Consider the following 13,056-nt stretch of genomic DNA (forward strand, 5'->3'; position numbering starts at 1 on the left):
AGATGAAGAACTAAAGGTTAAGCTGTTCCTTAACGGTGCAAGGCTGATCCTTGGTGGTGGTGGTGATCCATTCCAGGTCTGTTGACTCATAAAAAGGGAAAGCGTCTCTTACTTGGGCAATTCAGTGAGAGGGGCTGCTTTATCTCCTCGTTTGTTTAAGACACGGATTGGCCTGGCTGCCTCCCATGGAGCCCAGTCTGAGACTTCACCTCTACAGGGACTGTGGGTCTTACCCTCGCCCTCCCTGCAGAGCTCAGCCAGGGCCAGGGCACCCCCTCGCCACCCTGCAGCCAGGAGAGGAGGCAGGGTGCCCGGAGAAGGTGTGCAGGGTGGGAAAGAGGATCTTTGCAGGGACCGTGCAGCGAGGTCTGGCCAAGGGGGGCGGGTCACAGGGCGACTGGGTTGTGATTCACTTCACTTGGATTCCTGTGGTAGCTCAAGAGCCAGGGGCGGCATAAAGGAAAACCCTGAACCTGGACTCTCCTAATCCCAAAGCACCATGATCCTCCCCACCACTCACACCCGCACGCTGCTGCAGTTCACAAAACACTTTTCCACCCATTGTCTCTGGTGTCATCCATTCATTCAGCAGGTTCCTGGTTAGCCCTCCCTGCATGCCTGGCTTGGGGATGTGAGGACCAACCAGGCAGACGTGGCTCCTAGGCAATGGGACCCTTCTCCCCCCGGACCCCGGGCCCCCTGTCTCGGCTCACTTCTTGTCATGGACGCCCAGGGGCAGTTAGCTGCACGCGGAAAGATCTTTAGTGCAAGTATGTGGACATCAGATGGTTTCCAAGGATAAGCAGCCGTGGCTGTCTTCAGGCCAGGAAAATGTAAACTAGTAGTTTCCAGTGACCTGCTCAATGGCGCTGGGGCCGTCTGGGACAGATCAGTGGGTTCTCACATGCGGGTTGCCAGGCCTTGCTTTAGAATTTAGTCCCCTTGGCTTTGGCCTTGAAATGCATGTCTGTGCCAAGCGAAATGAAACACTCAGGCAGGTGGGGTTTCTTGTTGTCCATTAAGGATCCTTCTCACTGGTCCCACGCCCATTAACCAAGGGCTCAGGTGAAAGCTGCAGCTTATTGCCTCCCTCAGCTCACTCTAGGGGTGTGCACTGCTGTAGCCTGGCCGGCCCTTATGCGCCTGCCTCGGGGCTAAGGAACGACCTGCTTCTGCACCTCGTGATCCTGGGGGGAGACTCCGACCAAGACAAGGCAGGCGAGTGAAGCAGAGGCCCTAGGAGGGGGTCAGCTCCCTGCAGGGCTTGACGCTGTACGGCAACCCTATTCCTTCAGGGAGACCCCCCTGGAAACTCAGGTTAGAGTGGAAGCTAATGGTAGGCTGGGCCCTCTGCCGGGTGGAGGAGGCTATGGGCGGCATGTTGTCGTCAGCATCACAGCGGCTGCCATAATTGGAGCCCGTGCCTCTATTTTTATGTTCCGTCTCTGTGCCAGTGTTTATTTCCCTGGAGGAGGTGGGCCCCGCTTCCAGAGCTGTTCGTCATCCTGAGAATACTGTGTGGCTCCTGGTCACAGCCTTCTGCCGTGTTGAGGAGGCACCAGGTTCTGTGGGAATCCTGTCACTCATGTGGACTTATTTTTCACCCCTCACTGTGGCTCGTGGCTTTGACCCTGTGCCCCAGCCCCCTCCAGTGAGGGGAAAGCAGATGGGTTTCTACGCCCGTGGGGATTTTTTCCTTTTTTTTGAGTACTTTACATTATCTCCTTTTATTTTCACATATCCTATAAGGAGCTACATTATCCCCATTTGATAGATGAAGAAGTTGAGGCACAGAGAGCTTAAATGACTTGCCCAAGTCATATGGGTAGTAAATGATTGTTGGGATTCGAAATCAAGCAGTCTGATTCCAGAACCCATTCTTGAGAGCTGTGTACGCGTTCATGAAGAAAAGAAAGGGAAAGAGGCATTGAAGGTAGAAGGAACATGTGCCAAAGCACCAAGTGCACAATGTTATTTAGAAAGCAGCAAGCAGTTAGTGTGGCTTAAGCACCGGGGAAGTATGGTTGCCAGAGAGGGCGTGCTGTCTCTGACGGAGACAGACGTGATGGAGATAAGGCCAGAACTTAAAGATGAGAACATACATGACTAACATACATGCCATAAATATGGAATTTCCAAACAAGAAAATGGCAATTTCCCTTTACTCTAAAAGAAAACAGGAACCTCATTTCTTTTTCTGAGATTGCTCTGACATGATGGTAGTCTCTGGTTTCAATGTTTTGTTCATGGTGAGAGCTTCAGGCCTTTTTATCCTTTCAAAGCTATAGCATTCACTTTTGTCTTCAGAGGATAATGTTCTAGCGCTGACTAGGTGGAAGCCTTCCATTAATAAAGTGTCAATTCGTATCCCGAGGACATTCGTTCCCGTTGGCCAATTTTCGGTTACCAGGTTTTAAAGAAACATATCTCTGTCCCCTGCAAGCAGGTGTATTCTTCAGGGTTACTATTTCCCAGGACAAAGCAATCAGGTTTGTGTTTTTTTCTCACGTTGTGATTGACAATCAAACAAGGCTACATGGGGGGCTGCAGGAGGGGCCCCACCTAGAGCCGCATGGCTGCCTGTCCTCCAGCCGCAGGGACCACGTGTTACTGGCTGGGTACGGCGACAAAATGCCCTTGGGGATTTTTGCCAGCCTTCTGCTTGCTGGGGTCTGTAACCAGTCAAGGGGTCCCAGGGAGTATTTTTCCCTGGGAAGGTGGGAGATTTGGCTGTCACGGATGTGTTTGTGGGACGAGGGGTCTGCCCCTTGCAGCTCCAGTAGTTGGAAGCAAAGCCCGGTTTCTATATCAGCCCAGGGCATCCATCCCTCAGGCCCCATCCCTTGGCCTTGCTGATAGCTGTCCCTAGTTATGGTGTCACCCCTGGACCCCTCTCCAGGGGAAGTTGCCGGAGAGCCCAGATGCAGTCTCACCAGGTCCCCAATGCCCTCAACACACCCTGTGCTGGTCACCAGAGAAAGAGGAGGGGAGATGAGCCATAGACCAAAGGCCAAGACAACCATGGTGCTCTGGCTTGTGTTTTCCATCTGCCTGCCAGGGTCTCACAATTAATTATTTATTGTTATCTGATTTTTCCATCCACATAGATCCTGACACACCTTCCAGTGCCCTCGAGTCCAAGCTTCTCTGAGTATTCAGTCACCTGCCCTATTTGGGGAGGGATGGCATTCATCCTATTTTCCAAATCTTTTTTTTTTTTTTTTAATCGTCACTGATTCCCTTTTTGCAGAGCTCTCCACAGTACTAATGTTCCCCAGGCCCTCCTTTGGGGAAGGCCGACCTGCTTTCCTTCCGGGTTCCGCAGGCAGGAAGGACCACAGTGTCTTGGCGGCCCTCGGTGGCTCCCTGTGCCATGTGACCCGGTCCACGTGCTTCACTCCCCAGGACAGAGCCCTCTGGCCTGCCTCATGCGTGCACTTTGGGGGTGCTCATCCTCAGTGCTCCGGCCCGGCACCCCTGCCCCCTCCTTGTCCTGCAGCATCACCCTCCTGCATTGCATGCATCTGTAAGGCAGCCACCTCCTCCCAGAGGCCCCTGGGGGCCCCAGCCCAGCCTTGAAGTCCCCTCTCCAACACTGTCACCCAGGGGCTCCAGAGCCCCTTCTCTGTCAGAGGTGGCAGGCTCCCTGTTCTCTTAGAAGCGCCCAGAGATCTCTCAGCCTCCCTCTCCCCCTTGCCTGAGTGGGGCAGAGCACCGGCAGGGGTCAGGGCCAGGGACCAGAGGACCAGCACCACCCCAATAGGCAGGGCTCACCTCCCTGACTGTCCTCTCCAGGCCAGGTTGGAGGGTCCAGGCAGGCACAGGCTTCACTCAGGGCTGGGGGCAGGCAAGCTGCTGCCATCCCTTGTCCCTCAGCCTCCGGGGCTGTGGAGCGGCAGGTGCCACCAGGCTCTCTGTAAAGACCACGCCGCCAATTCCAGCCCCCCTCTTAGGGGCCTTGGTGTCTTGGGCATGATCCGTAACTTTCACATCACCCTTCCCTCTTTGGGGTGTGAATCTTGCCACATACCATGTTGTACGTGGGAATGACACAACATATGGAAGCGCAGAGTAGGCAGCCGCTGAGCAACCGGGCTGTTCATTCTCAGACCCACGAAGTCACTTGACATCCCGTAGACAGGCCCAGCTAATTGGATTCTACGATCAAATTCCGGCGGCTTAACAAAGCTCCCGAGATCTAAATAAAAATCACCAAACCTGCTGTAATTGAATTTTTGAGGCGCTAATACTGCAGATTGGAAATGGCTGTTTTCTGCCAAGAGTGCAGCACCCCTGTGGTTCTCACTTGAAACTGATACCCACTATCAGTGGTATCACCCCAGCCCTGCGGTGGGCTGTCTCTGCACAGCCAGGCCAAAAATACTAGGATGCACTCCCTGCGCTGAGTCCTTCCGGCTCAGGATGCACTGGAAGCCCTCCCATGGGGCATCTGGGAGCCCCCGGGAGGTGTGGCCACAGAGGGAGGGAAGGAAGGAGTGCCTGTCCCCATTAACCATGCTGCTGGCCCAGGGAGGACATCACTGCTTCAGGGTTAGTCCTGCTGGTGAGGGAAGTGCGTGTCAGCTGCTACTGGACAGTTGGGTGGCAGGCTGCGGGTGTGGCGGACCCACTGTGGCAGGGGCAGGTCCCTCCCCACTCTCCCTGTGGAAGGCCAGGACAGGGCCTGGGGTGAGAAAGGACACACAGACATTGAGACAACGTGTGTCCTGGGCCTTGGGGCAGTAGCCATCTGCCAGATGGGAGTAGAAAGGGAAAGAAATCCAGGGAATAGAGCCGAAGTGGAAAAGCACTGAGGTCATGAGGTTTCTGCAGGGGGCACAGGGTGAGCTGAAGAGCCAGGAAGGAGAAAGAAGATGTGGCAATGGCAGGTGCCTTGCTGGGCATGGAGCGTGGGGCATAGGGTGGGGGAATTCCTGCTCAGGACCCTGCTGGGGCTCCTGTGCTCGTCCCTCCAGCCCCATAGGCCTGTCCCCTGCCTCTGCAGTCAGGACCCATCTCAGCACCCCCACCCCACCCCACCACACAACTCATGCAGCCTTGTGCTGGGTACAGGTGCAAAGGGCGGGGTGAGTTGCTGGGCTTCCCCTGTCCTTGACCTTGCCTGTCCTGCGGCCTCTCCACAGCCAGAGCTGCTCTCATCTCCAGCACAGTGTGTGAGGGGAGGGGTCCCCTGGCCATGTTGTGCCTTGACTCATGGGCAGATGGGGGCAAAGCCAGGCTTCTGAGAGAAACAAGCAAGAGACGGTACAAAATGGGGCGGCCCCAGGGCTTCTGACTCCTACATCCCCACCATGGGTCCCTGCCCCCTCCAAACCAGTCGGTGCTGCCTTTTGGTTTCTTGGTTCCAAGCTTGTGTTTGCTGCCCCCTGACAGGGCTTCCCCACCCAGAAACCTGATCCATTTTCTTTCACAGATGAAAAAAGAAAAGATCTACTTCTAAATATAGTCTACCTGGCTCCACTGTAGTGTTTCCATGGCAACCCACTCCTTCCCAGGAGTCCCCTGGTAAAAGAGGGTAAAACAGGGTCCCAGCCCTGGTGTGGGTCCCCAGGGGGCTCCTCAGCCTGAGCTGGCCGTGAAAGGCATTGAGGAGAGCCCCGAGTGGGGAGCAAGGGCAGGGGGCAGGGCCAACACACTGGGACTCCCTGTGGCTCCAGGCCTCTATGATTTGAAGTAAGCTCAAGGCTGGTTCTGTGCAGAAGTGAGCTGTACCGAAAAGGATGACCAGGATCCGGGTGGGCTGGGGACCAGTAAGTCCTGGCTCTGCGCTGGCTGCACACCAGGCACTTAAATCGTTTTCCAAAGCAGGTATGGACATCCCTACGCACGTGGATGAGCACGCTTACCCCAGGCCACATGGGGTCGAGGCAGTACTGCCTGGCCCAGACCCCAGCTCCTCTCTGAGCAGTAGGAAGACCTATGTGCCAGGCTTTGGGGGGTGGGTACACAGGGACTTGTGAGGTCTCTGTGCCCAGGGAGGGGTCTCCATGTTTAACAGGAGAGCATCCAAGGACCACACCCCTGGGCAGTAAATCAAACACGATGATCCACGGCAGGTGAGAATGTGGCCTAGTGTTGAGCTCAGCACAGCTCCTTGGTGTGGGAGCCAAATAGCGGCCCCCAAAGACGTCCAAGTCCCAATTCCCAGAACCTGTGCATAGGTTACCTTATATGGCAAAGGGACCCTGCAGATGTGATCAAGGACGCTGAGATGGGGAGACTCTCCTGGACTATCCAGGTGGGCCCGAAGTCATCACAAGAGTCCTTCTAGGAGGGAGGCCTGAGGGTCAGAGTCGGGTGCTGGCTTTGAGGATGGGCCCTGGGGCCACAGACCAAGGAATGTGGGCCGCCTCCACAGCCCAGAGAAGGCACAGAAACAGACTCTACCCTGGAGCCTCCAGGAGGAACGCAGTCCTGACTTTAGGGCTGATTTCAGGGCCCTGAAAACCCTTGATTTTACAACTTGTGACCTCCACACCTGCCAGGTAACAAATGAGTGTTGTTTTAAGCCACCGTTTTTGTTCCCTCGGGCTGCCCTAACAAATCACCGCAACCTGATGGCATAGAACCACAGAAGGTTAGCTTCTCACAGTCTTGGAGTCCAGAAATCTGAAATCAAGGTGTTGGCAGGGCCGTGCCCTCTGAGGGCCTAAGGAGAATCTGTTCCAGGCCTTTCTCAGCTTCTGGTGTTGCCGACAATCCTTGGCATTTTTTGGCTTGTGAACACAACTGTCCCTCTATTCTCTCTCTCTCTCTCATCACGTATATTTCGGTGTCTTTTCTCCTCTTCTTATAAGGACATCAGTCATATTAAGGAGCCACCCTATTCCAGTATGACCTCATCTTAACCAATTATATCTGTAACAGCCCTTCTAAATAAGGTGACATTCTGAAGTTCCAGGAAGGACATGAATGGGGTGGGGGGGGGACTAGCCAAGCCAGTGTGGCAACTAACGGTTGGAAACCCATACACCTGAAAGCTTGCCACGGATGAAAGGCCGCTGCCAGATTCTGCTGGCCGACCAAGATGGACAGACAAGTTTTGACTGCTACCTTATAGTATTGGCAACCTGAGTTTTATGGATTTATTCTCTTCTTTGGTTTTTGTTGTTGTTTGTGTGTGTGTTTAGACAGAGCAGGTGGGGGAGGGGGAGGGGAGGAGAGAGAGAATCCTAAGCAGGCTTCACCAAGCCCAGCACAGAGTCCGACGTGGGGCTCAGTCTCACGACCCTGAGATCAAGACCTGAGCCGAAATCAAGAGTCACACGCTCAACTGAGTCAACACACCCTGGGATATATTCTGTTCTCACAAAAAGAATTCATTCTTGTGTGTAGCTGGTGAAAATTGGTGGGTATTTTAGGAATCAGTACCTTTCTAGAAACGGTGGTATCTGAGAATAGCCTGGCCCATTTGTTTCACGTGGTCTCACTGTCCCAAGAGCAGCCTGCACCTCATCCTGAGCTCCAAGTCTGCTGCAGAGGCTGGATCGATTTGTTCTTTCGTGTCCCGCAGTCTGGAGCTTGGGAGTGCCCCTGGCTGAGGAATGTCAGGCCGAGTTCCCCCACAGTTACTGAGAAATCATTTTCATTAGAAGGTGCAGGCCCTCTGGCCCTGCGTTGTCCCTGGGGAAGTTGAAGGGCAGAGTCGGCTTCTGTGTCTCCCAGGCCCAGCGTCCTTGTTTCAGAAGCCGCACTCAGCAGGCTCCTGCCGAGCCGCTTTGCTAGAGAGGTTTGCTCTGCCCTTGGGAGCACACCACGAGGAGCGGCGCCCAGAGCAAGGCCTGAGGAAGCATGGTGGGAGTTCCGAAAGATGGCCTCGGCAGCCCTGCTGGGAGGCACAGCAGGACAGCGGCTGGCCCTTTGCAAAGCAGGCATGAGCAATGCCCATGCTGGAGGATCGGGGGGAGGATGGGGAGGCAGAAGTCCCCTGCTGCCTGCCTGCCACGGGGGGCCCTCATCTGGCCCCCTCCAGCTCTCCTGTCCTTCCCCCCCCCATCACGGTCCCTCCAGTTAGCTTCCCCGGGGTCACTGTCCTCTGTGAACCATGTCCTTGGAGGCCAGCCATGCGGGGATGTGGGCTCCCACCCTGACTCTGGTGGTCTTGGCCCAGATGCCCCCTGCCCTGAGCCTCAGCCCTCTTGTGGAGAGGACAGCACAGGGTGGTGGGGTCCGTAGGGCCCCGCAGGGCAGACCTTCGGGCTCTGTCCTCTTCCTGGCAAGCCTGACAGTCTCGGAGGGAGATGATGTAGGTCAGCAAGGAGAGGGCAAGATGAGATGCTCGCATTAGTCCTGCGAGAAAGAGAAGTCACTGTGCAGGGTGAGGGTGGGCGCTCACCCTGGGACCGGAAGTCTGTACAGCGTCCTCTCCTGGCTTTACCGAGTACCTCCCAGGCCAGCTGCACTGAGATCCCCCTCTGCGTGGCCTGCGCTGGGGGATGGGAAATGGCCATGATGACGGGGTGGGGGGGAGAGGGCGTGACACCCCACCTCTGCCACTCAGGCATATAGGACCCATCCTGCTCTGAGCCTCAGTTTCCTCACCTGTAAAAGGGGGGTGCTAAGGGTGCAAGGTTAGGACACTGCCCTCTCATCCAGCTGCTTCATCACTGGGCAGTGGGAAGCTGCTTCTTCCAGAGCTTGCTTCCTGAGCTGCTGAGACCCAAGTCGGGTGTGAGTACAGTCCGTGCAGCATTTCCAGAGGGCACCAGCCCGGTGCAGAGCCAACCAGAAGCCAGATGAATGAAGCAGAGCAGTTGACTGCAGGGAGTTCAGCGGAGGCAGGCAATGAGGGGCACTGCAGGGCCAGCGTTGACAGCCTGTCCTGGAGCGAAGGAGAAAGATGCACCCTGGTGAAGGGACTGACATTTGGCAGGAAGGAGGGGCAGAAAGATCCTCACCGAGCAAAGGACAGGTGCCATGTGCACTTTGGGATGCTTTCAGTGGTGCCTTTGCTCACACCTGCTGCCCAGTAAAGGCAGTCCCCTGTCCTCTCCTGCCTGCCCCCACCCCCGGGCTGTATTGAGAGAGAAAGTGAGCTCCAGCACTCTGCCCTGCAGACCTAAGTGCCGCCCAGCACTGTGGGCTCCTGACAGCAGCAGCTGGTTGTGGCGTGTGATCAGAGGCTGGCATCCCACCGCCTGGGGAGGAGGCTCTGATAGCAGGGGCATAAAGCACCCCCTCCATGTCCTCCCCTTCTGGGAAAGGTATCTGGGTCATCTGCCCTGGGTCCCAAGCTCTGAGCCCTCAGCAAATACATCTTAGCCATTTGGAAAGGGCTCGCCCAAGGTCTGGGCCATATCTGACAGAGCGGGGGCTTTATAGCTGCCATTGCTGCCAAGGTCAGTGTCTGACCTTGACCAAGCCCCTCTCCTCCGTCTGGGCCTCAGTTTTCCCATCTGAAAGCAAAGGCATGGGCCTGGATGCAATGGGAATGACCTAAAGTCGCCCGTGCTCTGAACCCTCTTGGGTTCAGCCTGGCCAGTCCATGAGTGGGGTCACCTGACAGCCCAAGAGGCTGCCAGAACGCTCCTGCTACCCTTGTATCAGCTGACCGCAACTGAAGAAAATGGGAGAGGTGAGCAGAGCAGGAGACAGTGAGGACGGGGAGCACCCTTATGGTTAGACACTTGTCCTTTATCTGAGGGCCAACGATGCCTCCCCCAGAGCTCTACCAGTTGTTCTGAACAGAGACAAAGCAGCAGCTAAGAAGGAGGGGCCCAGAAAAGCAGGACATCGTCTGATGCTCTGCACAGCTGCCCTGGCGTACAGGCAGTGGAGACTAAGGGGCCACTAGGGCTCTGGGCACGTCAACAATGCCACTTTCCTACCCCTCCTCACCCTTCACTCCTGCCTTAACCCCTGGGCCTTATGCAGAGACGCCACCTGCTAGGGGTCCATTGGCTCCTTCCCAGTCTCCCCTGAAACTTAGCTGGGGCCAAGCCCGGGTCTGCACTGGGTCCTGGCTGATGAAACATTGCACCCTCCCAGTGCTCAGGTAGACTTCCTTTCTTTAAAGGACCAGCATTTTCTAGGAGGTAATGGAGAGGCATTGAGTTTAGCCAGCCCCTGAAAACCAGGGTGTGCTTCTCCCAGTGTTAGATCTTGTTTCCCAGGCCAGATGTTCAGAAATCCCTCAGTGTGGCAGCAGCGGCTGCTGGGGATGATCCCACCTGATGTGGCCCACCTGATACCCAGGTGCTTCCCAGCTCCGTGAGGTGGGTGTTGCTGTTCTTGCTGTACACATGAGGATTCCAAGGCCCAGAGTAGGAAGACAGCCCCACAAAGCAGCAGAGTTCAAGGTGAACCAGGAACTCAGGCATTCAAGCCAGTTCTCCGACCACCTTATTTTTATGCCACCCCAGGACACCCTGGCAACCCCCTCCCCCAAGAGCTGCTCATCGTACTAAGTCGTGGCCTTCACATGGGTTTGGGGGAAGGCAGGGGGCTTCTCTGTGGCCCAGGAGTGTGGCTTTGACCTGGCCCTGGATTTCAGTTGCTGCTCTTCTTGTATTAATAGAGTTGCAGAATTTCTATAGGATTTTACGTTTGTGGATAGGTTAGTGTTTGCTGGGTTGTGGAGATGTGGACTGAACAGAGGGGACAGGCGGGGTCATAAAAGCTTGAGAACCCCCAAGGCCATGAGCTTGAGAGCCACGGGCCTGAACAACTTGGTGCATACAAGTGTTTGCCTTCCTTTGAACCAAATTCCCCACAAGTGGAGTTCCCCTGTCAAAGGAAGAAGCGGGCCATGGAAGTGGAAGAGCCATTCCTGTGGCTCTTGAGGGGTAGCTGCTGGTTTATCCTTCAGAAAGCTGAAGCTAATTCAATGCCATTCGTTCTTTCTCTAGTTCGAGTAGTATCACAGCAAGTAGTTTTATTTTCATCTCTAATAATGAGTTTCATCTGTCTTTCTAATGTGAGTCTGCTCCTTGCAAGGACCCCTGACCCCAGACTGAGACCTGGAGACCCAGGATGGTCGGAGTTCATCATGTCAGAGGCAGAGTCCCCTTCATGGTTCAGCTCGGCCAGGCCTGAGTTGGGGGGTTCATGGCGCTGGGCTCAGTATGAGTCTGAACAGCCCATGATACTGTGGGGAAGTGAGCAGCTAGGCCATATGTCAGGCCACATGGTGGCTAGGCCCCCTCCTCGAGGACTGGCGAAGGACGGGGATTGCCTGGGAGCATGGCTGTCACTAGATGGTCATGGCCTTGGAGCTGGGTGGGTGCTGCCATCAGCACTTTTGGGCTAGGTTCAGAGGTCCTGTTCTTTCCAGCCCCTGGTCTCCTGTGGCTACTCTGGCCTCTCTGTCCCTTCAGTCTGCTCATCCTGCCACTTGCCACCAGTCTCATCTTTCCCATGGATCTCTGTCTAGGTGCCCACACTCTCTTTCTTGCCAAGGGATAAAGGCCCAGGCTTCTCAGCTGAGCCAGAGGCTCTTTCCCACCCCCCTCTCCAAGTAGCTCCTCCCTCCTACTGATCATACCCTTCTCCAGACACTGCCCTCCCATGTGTGACCCGCCACCTCTGTGCATGCCACTCAGAACCCCTGGACAGGCCTCCTGATCATTCATTCCTTCACTCACCCACTCCCTCCCTCTCTCTTGCCCCACCCCTGCACCTGCGCTCTTTCCCTCTCTCCCTCATTCTCCCGATCTCACTGTACCCTCTGGGAGAGACTCTCCCTGCCCATCCCCATAGAACACACTGTGCTGGTCAGTAACTGCTGACCCAAGAATCTTCCCATCCCTTTCCCACCAACACAGCCCATGACTTGGGAGCAGAACAAGTACATCCTCCTGTCTCTGGCCGCCGGACCTGAACTTGGACCCTAAGAGCTGCTTATTAACAAATTAACTAGAAATGCAGTTACCCACCTCTGCCCACCACACAGGCAGATGCTCAGAGTTGGGCCAGCTGTGTTTCTTGCTTAGAGCACGGGTGTGTGTGTGTGGGGTCCCATTCAGGCTGACCTGCAGCCAGCGTGTCCCCACACGGCCCTCCCAGTGTACAGCAGCCCCTGTTCTGACTGCTCGGTGGCTGACCATTCTGGGGGTTATACGTGTTGAACTCGGAAAGGTGACAGGAGATTACACCGTAACTGAGCCCAGGGTCTGATGCTCAACAGACCCGGATTCGGATCTGGCTCTCACCCCGTAACCGCAGCGCCCTAAACGGGTGGCTTGTTGTCTGAGAACGTACGTTTCCTCACTTCGCACTGTCTGCAGACCACGGTGAGGCTGGTGCCACACGTGCGGTCCCCGGGCACCAGGCCATTTCCGAGCCATCGCCAGGCTGGCTGTGGTGGGAAGAGGGAGAGCCCCTGCCCTGAGCCCGGATGCTGGCCCACGGCCCCAGTGGGGGCTGCACCCCCAGCCTCCAGCCCACCCAGGCCCCATGCCGCTGGCTGTCCCGGTGCCACCACCAGCTCAGGACACGCTCAGCGTTGTAACTCAGCCATGGCCACCCCCACGCACCCTGTCTGCCGCGGGAAGAAATCTGTTCCCTCACAGCATGTGCCTCTTGAAAAAATTTTGTATCTTGGGTTACAGATTTCCTTCACAAAAAAAAAAAAAAAAAAAGAAAAAAGTTTTGTAAACTGATGATTTCTGAAACAAGACCTCTCAGAAATCCCTGGCGCTTACAGGGATTTCTGATTCTTACAAGGATTTCTGATCAGGCACGCAGGCCGGCCGCAGGTCTTTACGGTCGCGAGCCCAGTGCTTTAACAGCAGCAGAGCCCGGGCCGGATGCCTACCTACCCCACCCACAGTGGTCCCCTCTCCGCCGAGGTCCCCACTACCCTGCGACCCGACCCTCTCAACACAGGCAGGGCTGGCAGCGGGCTGGGCTCCAAGGCACCCTGGACTCCCAGGAAGGGCCACCCTGAGGGCGCCCGGGCGGCTGTGTGAGAGGTGAGCGGGATGGGCCAGGAGGAGATGGGGCGCCCGCCTGGCCCGCTCACAGAGGCCCCAGTGGCCGGCCTGGCATGAAGAGGGCGGCTGTGGAGGCAGACAGACTGGCCGGGTGGCCTGGGGT

The 13,056-nt window shown here is 56.0% G+C and overlaps 1 protein-coding gene across 4 annotated transcripts in view; it reads left to right on the forward strand.

Moving 5' to 3' along the window:
• The window catches only part of OSBP2 (oxysterol binding protein 2), a 163,099-nt gene that overhangs the window by 119,133 nt on the left and 30,910 nt on the right, over nucleotides 1–13,056 (forward strand). The gene's annotated exons all lie outside the window — the stretch shown is intronic.

The sequence above is a fragment of the Callorhinus ursinus genome, unplaced genomic scaffold (assembly GCF_003265705.2).
Source record: "Callorhinus ursinus isolate GAN/ISIS: 27379988/994484 unplaced genomic scaffold, GSC_fseal_2.0 scaffold72, whole genome shotgun sequence".
In the NCBI taxonomy this organism is placed as follows: domain Eukaryota; kingdom Metazoa; phylum Chordata; class Mammalia; order Carnivora; family Otariidae; genus Callorhinus; species Callorhinus ursinus.